Genomic DNA, 17,729 nt, shown 5'->3' with positions numbered 1-17,729 from the left:
CTTTCAACGAGACACCGTCATATGATGCCACCTTTCCAACAAGTCAGTTCGTCAAATGTCTGCCCTACTAGAGCTGCCCCGGTCAACTGTAAGTGCTGTTATTGTGAAGTGGAAACCTCTAGGAGCAACAACGGCTCAGTCACAAAGTAGGACCGCCGATTGCTGAAGCGTGTAGGGTATAAAAATCGTCTGTCCTCAGTTGCAACATTCAATACCGAGTTTCAAACTGCCTCTGGAAGCAACGTCAGCACAAGAACTGTTTGTTGGGAGCTTCATGAAATGGGTTTCCATGCACAAGCCTAAGATCACCATGCGCAATGCCAAAGGTCGGCTGGATTGGCGTAAAGCTCGCCACCATTGGACTCTGGAGCTGCAGAAACGCGTTCTCTGGAGTGATGAATCACGCTTTACTATCTGGCAGTCAGATGGATGAATCTGGATTTGGCAGATGACAGGAGAACGCTACCTGCCCCAATGCATAGTGCCAACTGTAAAGTTTGGTGGAGGAGGAATAATGGTCTGGGGCTGTTTTTCATGGTTTGGGCTAAGCCCCTTCGTTCCAGTGAAGGGAAATCTTAACGCTACAGCATACAATGTCATTCTAGACAATTCTCTGCTTACAGCTTTGTGGCAACAATTCGGGGAAGGCCCTTTCCTGTTTCAGCATAACAATGCCCCTGTGCACAAAGAGAGGTCCATACAGAAATGGTTTGTCGAGGTCGGTGTGGAAGAACTTGACTGGCCTGCACAGAGACCTGACCTCAACCCCAACGAACACCTTTGGGATGATTGGAACGCCGACTGAGAGCCAGGCTTAATCACCCAACATAAGTGCCCGAACTCACTAATGCTCTTGTGGTTGAATGGAAGTAAGTCCCCGCAGCAATATTCCAACATCTAGTGGAAATCCTTCCCAGAAGAGTAGAGGCTGTTAAAGCAGCAAAAGAGGGTCCAAATCCATATTAATGCCCATGATTTTGGAATGAGATGTTCGACGAGCAGGTGTCCATATACTTTGGTCATGTAGTCTAGCTCTCGCCATCAAATCCCAGCCATCCCTAGCCACCAATCCCTATTCCAGGCCTGAGCATCAGACAGGGGACTGGGTCAGTGCTGGGTGGAAACAGCATGGAGGTGTTATTCCAACAATGGCCAGGCCAGGGACCCTCCTCAGCCTCCTCTCTGTGTCAGGTCCCCTCCAGCTGATCCCCAGAAAGGATGTCTCACTTCAAGGGAGCAGGAAGCATGTGTGGCAGATTTGATTTCTGGGTAAATAATGCTGCCGAGACACTGTTTGTCTCTGACCTGTACTGGGCTCAATGAGCATGGAGGACTAGGAGATACATAATGAGTGAGGGAGGGGGAGGGAGATGAAGAGAGCGAGAGAGAGATGGAGGGAGGGAGAGGGAGACAGAGAGAGAGACAGATGGAAGGTGGCAGAGGGAGATGGAGGGAGAGAGAGAGAGATGGAGGGAGAAAGAGAGATGTAGGGAGAAAGAGAGAGATGGAGAGAGAGAGAGATGGAGGCACGGAGAGGGAGATCAAGGGAGGGAGAGACAGATGGAAGGGGGGAGAAGGAGATTTTTTTACATTTATTTTTAATTTTTAATTTCACCTTTATTTAACCAGGTAGGCTAGTTGAGAACAATTTCTCATTTACAACTGCGACCTGGCCAAGATAAAGCAAAGCAGTGAGACACAAACAACAACACAGAGTTACACATGGAATAAACAAGCATACAGTCAATAACACAATAGAAAAAAATGGCATGAGGAGGTAAAGCAATAAATAAGCCATAGTAGCAAAGTAATTACAATTTAGCAAATTAACACTGGGGTAATAGATGAGCAGATGATGATGTGCAGTAAACAATAACAATATGGGGATGACGTAGGTAGATTGGGTGGGCTATTTACAGATGGACTATGTACAGCTGCAGCGATCGGTTAGCTGCTCAGATAGCTGATGTTTAAAGTTAGTGAGTGAAATATAAGTGTCCAGCTTCAGCGATTTTTGCAATTCGTTCCAGTCATTGGCAGCAGAGAGCTGGAAGGAAAGGCGGCCAAAGGAGGTGTTTGCTTTGGGGATGACCAGTGAGATATACCTACTGGAGCGTGTGCTACGGGTGGGTGTTGTTATCGTGACCAGTGAGCTGAGATAAGGCATAGCTTTACCTAGCATAGACTTATAGATGACCTGGAGCCAGTGGGTCTAGCGACGAATATGTAGCGAGGGCCAGCCGACTAGAGCATACAGGTCACAGTGGTGGGTGGTATAAGGCGATTTGGTAACAAAACGGATGGCACTGTGATAGACTGCATCCAGTTTGCTGAGTAGAGTATTGGAAGCTATTTTGTAAATGACATCGCCGAAGTCGAGGATCGGTAGGATAGTCAGTCTTACGAGGGTATGTTTGGCAGCATGAGTGAAGGAGGCTTTGTTGCGAAATAGGAAGCCGATTCTAGATTTGATTTTGGATTGGAGATGTTTAATATGATTCTGGAAGGAGAGCTTACAGTCTTGCCAGACACCTAGGTATTTGTAGTTGTCCACATATTCTAAATCAGAACCGTCCAGAGTAGTGATGCTAGTCGGGCGGGCAGGTGCGGGCAGCGGACGGTTGGAAAGCATGCATTTAGTTTTACTTGCATTTAAGAGCAGTTGGAGGCCACGGAAGGAGTGTTGTATGGCATTGAGATGGAGGGAGAGAGAGAGATGGAGGGAGAGAGAGAGATGGAGGCACGGAGAGAGAGATGGAGATACAGAGAGATGGAGGCACGGAAAGGGAGATGAGGGAAGGGAGAGGGAGATGGAGGGAGAGAGAGAGATGGAGGCACGGAGAGAGAGATGGAGATACAGAGAGATGGAGGCACGGAAAGGGAGATGAGGGAAGGGAGAGGGAGATGGAGGGAGAGAGAGAGATGGAGGCACAGAGAGGGAGATGAGGGAAGGAAGAGGGAGATGGAGGGAGAGAGAGAGATGGAGGCACGGAGAGGGAGATGAGGGAAGGGAGAGGGAGATGGAGGGAAAGAGAGAAGTTTCACCAACTGGTGACTGTGAACCATGGTGAGGCCACACAGTGTGCTTCAAATGAGTTTCTCAGCATCACTGCTGAGTCTATTCACCACAACCACTGTTGTACTTATCCTCAACCCTACAGTATACTCAGCCATTCATATCTTGATGTTTGCTGTAATTAAATATATACGAAAAACAAAACATGTCTATTTTCTCTCTGGACAAACCCCCCTCTTGCTCTGCAGTGGTTGGAACATGATCTTAGACTGATTCATTATACCCCTCACTGTTAGCTCCTCACAGGCCGCGTGTACGTGTGTGCATGTGTGTGTCTACCATCCTAATGGCTAGTGTTTAAGGTGAGAGTGGAGGAAGTGGTGGTTTAGGGAGGGAACCCTTGTGGAGTTGTTTTAATTAAGGTGGAGTCGACACCTCTTCTCCCTCTTCTCCCCTGCTCATCTTTCACCTGGGAGACACAGGGGAACTGTGACACCGGCCCTGCTGGCATGCCTCTGATTAAAGCAGGGCCTCATTTACCACGGCCCACTGTCAACAAAACACCACTAATAGCATTAAGCCCAGGCCTGGGGGCCAACCGGGGCCACGGGACCAAACCCGTGGCTCAAAAGAGAGAAAACAAATTTAGCCTAATCTCTGATACGAGAGCCTAATCTCCCACTGATATTATCTGGTAGGAGGACTCTTATGTTATGTTACAGGGAGCATGGCCTGTGTGTGTGTGTGTATGTGTGTGTGTGTGTGTGTGTGTGTGTGTGTGTGTGTGTGTGTGTGTGTGTGTGTGTGTGTGTGTGTGTGTGTGTGTGTGTGTGCGTGCGTGCGTGCGTGCGTCCGTGCGTGCGTGCGTGTGTGTGTGTGTGTGTGCAGGGGCTGAGGGAGAAGCCTTAAGCAGATAAAGGCTTTTTTTTCTCTGGGGCCTGGCATTTTGTGGTGAGGTTAGTTGGTTTGTCTACGATGCTTTTTCTGAAGGTGATTTCGGCTGCTTTGTGGTATGTGGATGTTTTCTGGATAGTCTACCCTTCTTCTCAGAAACCTGTCACTGACCCCTCTCTGTCAGATTAGACCTCTTTCCTGTTCTGTCACCACCTGAGGGGGAGTGGGCATGAGCCCTGTCCAACCCTGTCACACCGTTCCCCATTCCAACTATGACCTCATACATGTCCCCTACTCTTCATCCATCACTTCCTCTATATATAGTGGCTGGGAATAGGACATTCTCCAAATAGCTGCATGAACCCTTTGAAGGTTAAGGGAACAAAGCCTTTGTGTCCTTAAACACTTAGAGAACACTCAGAGCTGGAATCCTGACCATGAGGGTTGTGTCAGCCAGTCTGTTAACACCACAGCTCCTCTTGTCCATGTCACTACTGTGTGTTAGTCTGCCCGTCCTGACTAACACACACACACACACACACACACGCACACACGCACGCACACACGCACACACACACACACACACACACAAGCACACACGCACGCACACACACACACACACATACACACACACAGGGCTATGATCGCTACACAACCCTACCAACCATCGGCTGAAGTAACTCTATTGGCAATATCTCCCCCCTCCTGCCGGGCCACGGCTCCACCACGGCTCCACCACGGCTCCACCACGGCTCCACCACTGCTCCACCACGGCTCCACCACGGCTCCACCACGGCTCCACCACGGCTCCACCACGGCTCCACCACGGCTCCACCACGGCTCCACCACGGCTCCCACTACACATTTTGACACGTTACATATTTAACATGAGCAGTAGTGTAGTATAACGTTTAATGCTAAAGCCAGGTCACTTCTCTTTGGTGCTCATTGTGCTTTTTACAGTCATCTTATTAGTCGGCCCAGCGAGGAAAACTTCACTGCAGTCTTTTATTGATTTATGTCAATAGCCATTAGGTTGGCATTGCCTTTTCCTCTGTTTAATAGCGACATGCATCAGGCTGGAGGCTGCTTTAGAAGACCCAGGGATAATAATGTGATGATTCATTAGGAAAGTTAGTTTCTTGTAAAGTGACAGCTCTTCTTTAAGCGGGGCTGTAAACTTTTATTGGAGCCTACAGCTGACCTCAAATTGGAAATTTGTGTTGGAAGCAGCCTGTCTCTCTCACCATTACTGCTCATGCCTGTTGTTCATTTTATATCTGTCTATAAAAAACAGTGGGAGGGAGGGAGGGGCTACGGGAGGGTAGGGTAGGGGCGTGTTCTACATGCGACAACACTCCCACTCCGCCCCACTGTCACCCCCCTCTGTTCCAGTCGATGAGGGGCTCCCTAAAGTTGACCCACGATGTGGAGCCATCAACCCACCTTGGTCCTAATCTTAGAGACACATTAAATATGTTCTAATCAATACATTTCCACCCATTGATTTCATCCAGAAATACATTAGGATGTTCTTGTACTACACTTTATTTTCAGGAGTCCTTTTTTTATGCACACATACATTTCCAAGCAATTATCTTGATGAAAACGTCCACTCCTTGATGCTAAAACAGCCATGGGGATGTCAGAGGTAGCCCTTAGTGGTGGAGTAACATCAGTTTTAGCTGTGCTAGGCTATGGCGCTAACGCTACGCTAAAACACTAGTGCTAACATAGGCTATGCTAGCTCCACTCTGTACGGTTGGACCTCTGCCTCTCCCTGACACCACTAGTACTCCACTCTCCACTGCAGGGTTGGCCCTCTCCCTGGGCCTTCCCAGTGTTTATAAAAAAAAGCCAGTGTAATGTGAAGAGGCAGAGGAGGAAGGGCACACTGTGGCTCCTTGATTACCGCCCTGGGGAGCCCTAACCGTGGAACCACTTAAAAGATAATGCCCAAATTATGTTTTCAAGCTCCTGGCCGCCTCGTTGGCCGAGCTGAAACAAAATCACTGATGTAAAGGAAATGGGACTTGAATGGCACTGTTTACAGTCGTTGGATGTTCACACATAAGAAGCAAATTCCAACATAAACATCCACTTAGTGCATGTAAATCTGAATGCTATTAATAAAGCCCTTTTATCTTCTCCTCTGGAGTGTGGCCCCCAAGGCCGCTAGGGATAATCTGGCCCTCACTCACTAGCTGACTAACTCTCTCTCTCTCTTCTCTCATGCTATCCATTTTCTCTTTCACACGATCTCTCTCTCTCTTTTCTCTCATGCTATCCATTTTGTCTTTCACACTTTCTTTCCCTCTCTCTCTTTCTCTCTCTCTCTATCCCTCTCTCTCTCTCTCTCTCTCTCTCTCTCTCTCTCTCTCTCTCTCTCTCTCTCTCTCTCTCTCTCTCTCTCTCTCTCTCTCTCTCTCTCTCGCTCTCCTCTGTGTATCATTCTGGCAAAGCCTAGGCCTCTGGGCCACGGATTCCGATTCCCAAATACCCCATTTGCTCTCTGAGGCCTCTTCTAAAGTACTGAGAGCTCGTTCTAGCCCTCCTTTTTACCCTTCCATTCCCCAGACTGTTGTACACACCACAGAGATGTTTGGCCCTAGTAAACCCTGTGATGTCCCCGTAGTTGGAGAGGGTTTGACTGCTGCTTTCCTTGGCTCTCTGCAGGCTCTCTCCATCTCTGTCCCCTTCTCTCATGCAGAGGACAGTGATGTTCCTATGGTTCTCACTTACATATTGTTGCTTTACTGATAGATCAGTTCTGACAGAGTGAAGGCCTTTGTCTCGCTCTTTCTCATGCAGCCCTGTCTTCTCAGGGATTGTTTTTCTTATTCCTGTCGACAGAAAGTTGTTTTTGCTGTCTCCTCTCTCTGCGTGTCCACGACAGGAGTGCTTCCTGCGGTGTGTGTGTGTGTGTGTATCTCTCGCTCTGAGTGTGGGTGTCTGTGTGTGCAGCCTAGCCACTCAGCAGCGTGTGTGTATGCGTGCGTGGATGCGTGTGTGTGTGTGTGTTTGTGTGTATCCGTGTGTGTGCGTACTTCAGTGTTAGAGCGAGGCTGCTTTTATCTCAGTGCCAAGTGTGGAGAAACAGTATCCTCTTATGAAGGACTGCCTCTTGTGCTGCTCTGGGGTTCCCACTCTCACTCAGCTCTGAAGAGCCAAAAACCTTCATCTGATGCTCAGATTTCTGTTATTTGTCCATGAAACTACAACTGAGAAAAGCCTATACCTGAGGGACCAGTCCACTCATCTCCTCATACACCATGTGGACACGTCAACATGAAGGGCCAGTCTGCTCCTTTGCTGTCCTAAACTACTCTTAATTTATTGCCAGCGACCAGCGTCTGACTTTACTTTGCTTCTCTTTGTAAACAAAATGCAGCTTGGTTTAATAAAGTCTTATACAGGAAGTCTGTACGTGCAATATCCTGTTTGGGCCAAGGAAGTGCCAACTGAACTGTCAATCTCCCAGAAGCTCCAATGTTTGTGTCATGTCCCACCTAAAGCAGTTCCATATTTCAGCCCTGAGTCCTTGAGACGCAGAGTAGCAGCTCAGCTCTCTGTGTTGCTGTGTTGCCGTCAGGCGACCATCTTGAGTGTGTGTGTCTCGGGCACTGTTGTCTCCTGGTTTGGTACGGTCTCCAAGCAGATGGCGGCACAGTTTAGTGCGAGTCGCACACAAGCAGCACACCGTGGCACAGATTTTCCCATCATAACACATCTTGTAAGGCCTCTGACAGACAGCACACAGCTCTCTCTCCGGCCTTATCCCCACTTGTCCCACGGACGTGCCTGACCTCATTCACATAGGTTAGCGCTCTCCTATTGCCAGAGCTTGACATTTCCTCTCCACTGGATACATTCACTTTCCCTTCTACAATGGCTTTGGCCATGTTTAAAGATGAGCCATTTAACCACTTTAAGGTGCTGTGTAGCACCGACACGAGCCCTACAGCCGAATAACTCTGAATAACTCTGAAGTGTAATGTTTATCAGGACTTAAGTTTAGCATTCATGTTTTTATGATTTGTTTTTTATTAGTGTGATAGTCGATAGCCTTTTGGCTTTCATGAAACAAAATGGCCGCCTTTGCATCACTTCTTGCATATGAAATCCAATATGGCTGTGTCAGAAGGTGCTGCGATCTTATTATGAGGTCTGCGGTGTTAGTTCTTTATCACAGCTTTGTTGCTTCATACTCAAGGTGGAAAATACATCATTGCTGCAAGAGGTTGCTTTGAATCTGTACTCTTACTTTTTATTCTCACAACACTATACAGAACATATCTAGACACTAGAAATAAATATTTATTAAATTAAAGTTACTTTTCTCTCAGCAGCTGCATAGAATTTGATATAAATGGACAAATTCCAGGAATTGTTATTTTTTATTTAATCTTGGAATACAGCATCACCTTCAGGGGAAAGTGATATATATATTTTTTTACATAAAACGCAAAACACGAGCTGTGTTATTATATGAAGTAATAGAAAACATCAAATACAAATGTAAATAAATAGTGGATATATGATCATATTTTACATTTCTATTATGTTAGAATAAGCTGGAATCAACAAATAGTAACATTCTGTATTTTGTAAGTACTAGCAACACGGTCTCATTAGAGTATGTCAAATACTAGATAAGTAAATAATCACAACAAACATAAAGAGTGAATTCCTACCTTTCAACTGTCACCTTTTTCTTAGAGTACCATATCTAAATGGATGTGTTTTTATAGAGGCCTCTCCCTGAGTCTTGAAAAAAACTATTGTCTGACAGTTTGATTGACAGGGGTGGCATTGGAGCGGGCTGGCCAGGACAGAGCCCATATCCTTTACACCAGCTGGAAGTAGAGTAGGGACCGGCTGGAAATGGCATCTCCCGGGAAAGGCCAACAACTGGCCATCACCCTGGCCATTCGTCTTCATCAATCAACCTGCGTTTGTTGACCAAGCAACATGATGTCACTATTCATTTCATGCATTTCCTAACAGGGTCCGAGAGAGTTGGGGGGAGAGCACTACCCTCTCAGTAGGCATTTCCTGTCCCCTGTTGCATTGTGGGATATGTCTGTTTCCTCTAAAGTGATCAGTTGTACTTGTACTTTCTTCATTCCTTCATTCCTGTCTCTCAACCTCCCCCCCCCCGGAGATGTTTGCCAGTAGTTCTGTTCGTGGTAAGCAGCCTGGCTGTGTTTTTAGCTTTCTTATGTGAATACTAGTGATGATTTCCATTTAGTTTGCCGAGGTATACACTGAATTGAATGTACTGAACGGTTTGATCAAATCTCAGATTTGGTGAACAGATACTACCGCCGCTGTGCTCAGATCAGCACATTAGCGTTTCATTTGAAAGAATGGTGTCAGTGTGTTGACAAGCTGATGATAAGTTGGTGGCTTCTAAGGGAAAATGTTTAAAGTGGATAAATGCCTTAGGACTCTAACTGTCTGTCTTTTTTTCCTGATTGTAGTTTATTTCTGGTGATTATGAAAAGCTGCTTGAAACAGGCTTTGGGGATGTTGATTTATTAGCTTCACATGAAAAGGGCCTCTTCGCACCATGATTCCACACAAATACCTAATGTTATCTCATCTGACTCCTGTGTCTGTATTTACTGTTTACATGAATTGCTTTTATTTCATCCCTTTGATTATTTCATAGTATTATATTCTTGTTTTTGCTCTCTCTCTCTCTGTCTCTCCCTCCTCCCCTTTTTCTCACTCTCTCTCCAACATCTCTCGCTCCCCTTTCTCTCTCCCTCTCGGTCCTACTCTCGCTGCTGCCCTCTCCGCTCTCTCTTTCTCTCTCTCTCTCTCCCTCTCCACCTTTCTCTCCTCTAGCTTTAAGAGGCTTAGCCCCAGCTTAGTGCCCAGGTCAACCTGCCCTTTGCCCTTCATCTGTCAGCCTTTTGATCTGCTTCCAGCCTGGCCGCTCGCTCGCTACGCCCTGCCTTTAACGTGGCGTCTGGGGGTCACGAGAGGGCACCGCTTCAGGACCCCTAACCCCCTCTTCACCCCTCCCTCCACCTTCACCTCTACCACCCCCGACCCACCACCTTTACAGATGTGGCTGTCTCTAGTGCCCCCTCCACCCCACCTCAATCCCCATGCCCCCTGCCCCAGTGTCCATTATTATTTTATAGTTTGGTTCTGCATTCCTTTACCTCAGCCTGTGGTAGAAGGCAGCCTTATGGCTTTATTGCTTACACATGTCCCTGCTTCTCTCCCTTAGAGGGGGAGACAAAACACAGAGAGGAGGATGGCCAATAGGGGCCGGCGAGCTAAACTCTCCCCACCTTGAACTAATCGTCAGGGGGCTGGAGAGTTGCGGTGCCTTAGTCCTGTGCCAGCGGGGTTTCAATTTGTAGAGGCATAAACAGATACTAAAGCCACAGTAATGGCACAGTGATTTATCAAGCCAGTTCACATTAAATTATCACAGCGCCCCCCTACTGTCAGGCCTAATAATGCCCCCTGAGCCCCCTCAGCCTGGGCCCTGCCTCATAGCTGCACCCTGGTCACAGTTCATTACTGAGTGCTCAAACATGTGTCCTTCTGTCTGGTTTCCCTCTGAGCGTGACGCCTCACACCAGTCAATGATCATCCCGGACACACACTCATGAGAATCAAGAGGTCTTTTGGTTTAAGTGAGGGGTTGTGTGTGTGTGTGTGTGTGTGTGTGTGTGTGTGTATGTGTGTGTGGTAATTATGGTAATTCATATAATAATCCAGTTTTTATGTTGACAGTATGTAGTATTATAATATCAAACACATGTTATCTATACTTCACTCTTTCTCTGCTCCTCACCTGGCATATATAACAATAGCCCTTTAAAGTTTTGCTATGGAAAAACAAGAGACAGAAAAAAGACAAGTCAAGTTGAATAGTGTACATGAGTATGGGTCAGGTATGTAACAGAATCTAGCTTGAAATAAACAGATTCTTTTTCTGTAGCAAAACCATGTTTCAATTTAATTTTGCACCAGAACACTGCGTCGGCTTTTGATCTTTCCCAGCGTGACCCAACACATGGACAATATATCTTTCAAAGATAAAGGTAAAAATGTGCTCTGCTCCGTTGACTGATGATGTCATCCAGTCGCGGGGCTGTGCTGGAAGCCAAGCCTGGGAGAAAGACAAACTTTCACAAGAAAGGCTATCCAAGGGATCACAGGGGTGATCTCGGAGCTGTTGGTGAAATCAATTACACGTTGTCCAAACTGTGATTCCTCCTGTAGGGACTTCATCTCCAGGGCCTTCTGTTGAGGATCATCCACGATGAGGTCCGACATTGTTTTCCCCCTCGCTAGTGTCCACTCTCCTAGTCCTTCACTCTTCTACTACTCTACACCCCTCTCCCCTATCCTCGGCCAGTGTCTCCCTCCCTCCCCTCCACTTCGCTACATTTGTGTGCTGCTTACAATTCAGTGGAGACCCATTCATCATCATTTGCCGGCGTATCTGTCTTGAGCGCCTGCGCTTTGATCATGTTGTATTTTATACCTTACATCTGTTCTACATTTAACCTTCTGTAATGCTGTTGCTCAAAAACTATTACCTGGCTTTACAAAGGAACGGTTTGATTGGAGACCTTGTAGCACGCGTAAATCCAGCATCCTCTTCATTTGTTATGGGTCGGTAAATGAATAATCCTTGTTCTTGTACACAGAGGAACGCCATGCTTTCCGATCCCCCAATCTTGATTTCCTGTCTCTGTAGAGGATAGGAGAGTCCTCCAACGCTATCCCATGATTCAGCCTGCCTACTGTGAGCTTCTCTCTTTTCTTTCAAGCTTATCTGCCCCTAAATCATCATGTTCCATCTCTCACGTATAAATCTTTCTATTTCCAAAATAGTATTTTTCCTCCATGCACCTGGAACTACTCAAGATGTACACAACCTGTTGGGTTTCCAGTATGACAATACATTTCCCACATTCCTATGTTCTCCAAACTAAACTTAATTCCACCTGTGTATTTTACATGAATTCTCTGAGGCTTTATCCACTGTATTCCTCCCATTCCTCCTCTCCCTACTGTCCTCTCCCCCTTCTCTTCCCTGTTATCCACTGTATTCCTCCCATTCCTCCTCTCCCTACTGTCCTCTCCCCCTTCTCTTCCCTGTTATCCACTGTATTCCTCCCATTCCTCCTCTCCCTACTGTCCTCTCCCCCTTCTCTTCCCTGTTATCCACTGTATTCCTCCCATTCCTCCTCTCCCTACTGTCCTCTCCCCCTTCTCTTCCCTGTTATCCACTGTATTCCTCCCATTCCTCCTCTCCCTACTGTCCTCTCCCCCTTCTCTTCCCTGTTATCCACTGTATTCCTCCCATTCCTCCTCTCCCTACTGTCCTCTCCCCCTTCTCTTCCCTGTTATCCACTGTATTCCTCCCATTCCTCCTCTCCCTACTGTCCTCTCCCCCTTCTCTTCCCTGTTATCCACTGTATTCCTCCCATTCCTCCTCTCCCTACTGTCCTCTCCCCCTTCTCTTCGCTGTTATCCACTGTATTCCTCCCATTCCTCCTCTCCCTACTGTCCTCTCCCCCTTCTCTTCGCTGTTATCCACTGTATTCCTCCCATTCCTCCTCTCCCTACTGTCCTCTCCCCCTTCTCTTCGCTGTTATCCACTGTATTCCTCCCATTCCTCCTCTCCCTACTGTCCTCTCCCCCTTCTCTTCCCTGTTATCCACTGTATTCCCTCCCATTCCTCCTCTCCCTACTGTCCTCTCCCCCTTCTCTTCCCTGTTATCCACTGTATTCCTCCCATTCCTCCTCTCCCTACTGTCCTCTCCCCCTTCTCTTCCCTGTTATCCACTGTATTCCTCCCATTCCTCCTCTCCCTACTGTCCTCTCCCCCTTCTCTTCCCTGTTATCCACTGTATTCCTCCCATTCCTCCTCTCCCTACTGTCCTCTCCCCCTTCTCTTCCCTGTTATCCACTGTATTCCTCCCATTCCTCTCCTTACTGTCATCGTCCTCTCCTCTCCCTGTCTCCTCCCCTCCTCCTCCTCTCCCCTGGAGTGGTGACTGTGCCCCTGGAGCATCAGGCCCCGGCCCCCTCTCCTCCCCCTCTCCTCCAGCATGCTAATCAGACCTAATCAGAAGTGAAATGCATTTTTCTAAGGAAGTAGCTGGAAAATTTCACAATCTGCATTTCTCAGACCAAACTGATTAGAGAAACATTATCCTGCTTTCAGAGTCACTTCCAATCTGCTTTTAATCTGTCACTTCAATCGCCTAATTATTTAGTCAATGACCTGGGGACGCAATTTGACTAAATAATCAAATGCATGCCATAACATGTTCCTCATTTCTGCAATGATATCTCTGGTTACATGTTATGTTGTTCCTTTGAGCTGAGTTGGTAGAGGTGCATTTGCACCTGTGTTTGTGTATGCTTGTGAATGTGTGTATGATTGTGAATGTGTGTGCATGATTGTGTGTCTCTGTGTATGATTAAGTTAGGTGCAGTATCTGTGTTAGTTTTATTACAACATAGTGCCTCCCACATCCATGTGTGTCTGTATGTGTGTTCCTGTTAGTGTGTCTGTAGATGTGTTTGTTTAGAAGCTGCTGAGCTGTGAGTGCTAGGCAGGGCTAATACAGTTTAGCCCTTGGTTGTAAGAGCCTTTGGGGAGCGAGGGAGAGGGCAGGGGAGTCATGTTATTGGAAAGGTCATGATTACAGTAGGGGGTCAGAATAACTCACTGACAATCTCTATACACAACTGCCTGCTTCTGTGCCTGGGGGTGTCGACAACTATATTGAGTATTGACTATATGTCACAGCAATAAAAAGGAAAGCTGTTCTCTGTTGCCAAATATTTTACCTTCAAAGAGTACAGTAGAGTTAGAAAGTCAGGACAGAACAGAAAGGTAGCTTCAATGTCAATAAGGCGATCTTGTTGACATTTTTGAAAAAATACTAGTTTACTAGGAAATACTACAGTACTTTCTATAGAATTATGTAGTAAACTGTAGCATACTATACTACACACTGTAGTATCCTTTGATCATGTGTAGTACTTACTATATAATTTTGTAGTATACTGTAGTATACTGTAGAATACTATATGGTCTAAGGCACTGCATCTCAGTGCTAGAGACGTCACTACAGACCCGGGTTCGATTCCAGGCTGTATCACAACCAGACGTGATTGGGAGTCCCATAGAGCGGCGCACAATTGGCCCAGCATCATCTGGGTTAGGGTTTGTAAATAAGTAAATGAGAATTTGTTCTTAACTGACTTGCCTCGTTAAATAAATGTCACGTCCTGACCATAGTCAGCTTTTATTTTCTATGGTAGAGTAGGTCAGGGCGTGACAGGGGGTTTTGTCTAGTTTATTTATGTCTATGTTGGTTCTAGTTTATTTTTTCTATGTTGGGGTTTTTGTCTAGTTTATGTATTTCTATGTGGGGTTCTAGTTTATGTATTTCTATGTTTTTTTGGGGGGGGATGATCTCCAATTAGAGGCCATCGTTGTCTCTAATTGGGGATCATATTTAAGTTGTTGTTTTTCCCACTAGGTTTTGTGGGAGATTATTTTGAGGTAGTGTATGTTTCACCTCTGCGTCACGGTTTGTTATTTTGTTTAGTAGTGTATTTGTATGTCTTGCATAGTTTCACAGTTTAAATAAAATGTGGAACGATACACACGCTGCGCTTTGGTCTCCTTCATCATATGACAAATGTGACAATAAAGGTTAAATAAATTAAATTAAAATAAATTAAAAATAAATACACACTGTACTATCCCTCGATCATGTGTAGTACCTACTGTATAATTCTGTAGAAAATATGTAGTATACTGTAGAATACTATACTACACACTAGTATCCCTCGATCATGTGTAGTAGTTACTATAGAGCTCTGTAGTATATTGTAGAATTCTATACTACACACCGTATTATCCCTCAATCATGTGTAGTACTTACTATATAATTATGTAGTCAACTGTAGTATACTGTATAATACACTTTTACAGAAACGTTGGGTAATGTGCACTGTCCCCGTAAAAATAAAATAAACTCAAACTCAATACCATACTACACACTGTAGTATCCCTTGATCAACTGTAGTACTTATTATAGAATTATATGGTAAACTGTAGAATGATGTACTACACACTGTGTTGATATGCTAATATTAATGTGCATGTACCCTGCCCATTCCCCTCCCTCATATCCCAATATGCGCCACCCGTGAGTGAGAAATCTACATGCCAAGTATAGATCATAAATGGTGTTCCCTGCAGCTTATGGAAAATGTGCTCTTTTAATATTTGTCCAGTAGGTTTGCTCAAGGAGAAAGCCACTTCAATAACCAGGTTTCCATCCAACCATTTTATGTGAGTAAAATACATTTCATGACAGGCCTGATGGAAACAGCAAATGTGTCAGTAAACTTTCCAAATGTCGACAAAACAAAATACGTTAGACAATGTGGGATCTTTTTGTGTTGGTAAAATTCATTATGTGAGAAATAGCGGTAGAGTTGAAAATAAGATGGAAATCCATTTATTCGGTATTATGGGAATTTAACCCCAAAAATGATTTTAATGTGCAATACTACAGTAGTGTCTGCAAAAACACTACAGTAAATGCTACAGTATATACTATAGTTTTTCAACTAGTAATACTATAATAAATTGTAAATACTATAATATACTACAGTAACAATGGGGGGAAAAAACACTATAGTAAATACTACAAAATATCCACACACAAAAAACACTATAGTAAATACTACAAAATATCCACACACAAAAAACACTATAGTAAATACTACATGAATTAATGTCTGCAAAAACAGTATTTATACTACAGTAAACGATAGTGTTTTTTCATGTGGGTTTTGCAATGAACTAAAATGTTTTTCTTGCAGACTGTGTGTTGCCTCTTTTAGGCTCTTCTAGACAGACTTTGTTTGAGGGAGAGTCTATTAGCCTAACATAGCAGACAATAAGTACTTTGAGCATTGAGATTCAGGCCAAGACCCCAAGGACCACAAAAAAACAAGCAATCGAGGGCCATTGGGAGCTATAGGTATTGCTCAAAGGTTACAATTGGTCAAGGTCAAGGGATATCATGTTCACTGGAATAGTTCAAGGGATTGAATGAGTTTTGACTGGTTGATCTGTCTACAAACACAGAGGGAGAACGAGAGAGTACATAATAGAGAGAGAATAAAGAGAAAGGGAGGGGAGGGCTTTGAACCTACCGCCCGGCGTGGCCCACTTACTATGGGACCGGCCTCACAAAGACCCAGAGTACCGGCCAACCGATAAGGATCCAGATCCCAGCACTGAGCAGGGCAGGTGTCCCTCTTTCATCTCTCTTTCACCGGCCGCCTCCCCCCCTCCTGTGTTTGTACCCCCTCGCTCCTGTTATCACGGTGGATTCTGTAGAGTCATCACACTTATTTGTGCCCGACACCCAATATGCAAATAAACCGTCTCTAAAATGTACTTTTAAAAGAGCATAGGAAAACATTCCAGTCTGGCCAGACCTGGGGGCAGAGCTCATGGTTCGAGGCCAGAGGACTACAGAGGCAAAGCCAGCTATTACTTAACACCTTAACCCAGCACCATAGACCCAACACCACCATAGGCCATGAACCCTTGGAGAGAGGGAGCACTTTGACCATGGGAAAGGCAACATTGAAGCCAATGCAAAAACATAGTATTCATACGTATTCAGTATTGTCAAATTCACATAATTTGTCCATTACTGTAGTTGCATAATACCAATTTCACAACATTGTAGGGCCAATAAAAATGTAGACATTTTGTCAATATCAAGTTCAGATTATTGCTTTGTATTTGTTGAACAAAAAACATTGACCTGTATACTTTATGTTATTATGAAAATCCCATCAACTCATATTTAACTTCAGGTGCTAACCCCTACAAAAACAAACAAAAAACGACAATGGCAATTTCTGTTACAGCTAAATATTAATCAGTGAAAATATTGACCTGCTGATATTTCTGAAGTCCAAACCCCACAAGGAGAGAGGCCTTTAATAACAGCTGGTGTGGTAACAGAGAGGGGGGTGGGGAGGGAGGGGGGGATGGGGAGGGTTGATGGGAGAGCTATTTCAGGAAAGGTGGAGAGGAATACTATTGATCGGGTCACTTAGACTTGATAAGGACGTTACCCTTAAGAGGAGCAAGGTAATCATTAAATCCACCAATTGGCCACTGTGGGTTGTGCTATATATATTTCTTTCGTGTTTTGTCTCTCTCTTCTCTTTTTCTTTTGTTGCCAGAGGTGAAAGGGAAATCTCATCTCCATCAGGGTAAATTGTGGAGGCAGCATTATCAGTAGGAAAGACCTGGGGATCTGACAGCTCCCTCTCCATGATGATTAATTACTCCTCTCTGGGCCCAGGTGGGTGTGTATGTGTGTGTGTGTGTGTGTGTGTGTGTGTGTGTGTGTGTGTGTGTGTGTGTGTGTGTGTGTGTGTGTGTGTGTGTGTGTGTGTGTGTGTGGTGTGTGTGTGCACGTGTGCCCCTGCACCTTTGGAAGTGGCTGGAGGCGACGGGTGATAAGTGCTGCCCTTATTACTGGGCACAGTGGGAGAAGAGAAGGAGAGAAGGCCTCCCTCCACCTCAGCAGCACTGCGCTAAAGCAGCCCAATCACCATTCACATCCACCACACACCAGGCTGGCCTAGAGGAGCAGAGCGACGGGGTAACTAGGCCTTTGTTTACGCCTCTCTTTAGACACTAATGGATCGGTCCGATCATACCCCCATCAGTGTGATATTGGTTTAATCCCTCCTTCCTCTCTTTCATCTCTCTCTC

General features: G+C 45.5%; 1 non-coding gene across 1 annotated transcript; it reads left to right on the top strand.

The window, feature by feature from the left end:
- The first annotated feature begins 15,184 nt into the window (after positions 1–15,184).
- On the top strand, positions 15,185–15,237 carry LOC115204797 (U7 small nuclear RNA). Its single transcript, XR_003880467.1, has one exon. It is a non-coding gene; the product is annotated as a U7 small nuclear RNA (small nuclear RNA).
- The last annotated feature ends 2,492 nt before the right edge of the window (positions 15,238–17,729 follow it).

The sequence above is a fragment of the Salmo trutta genome, chromosome 12, assembly GCF_901001165.1.
Source record: "Salmo trutta chromosome 12, fSalTru1.1, whole genome shotgun sequence".
NCBI lineage: Eukaryota > Metazoa > Chordata > Actinopteri > Salmoniformes > Salmonidae > Salmo > Salmo trutta.
This window is presented reverse-complemented; position numbering and strand designations above follow the sequence as displayed.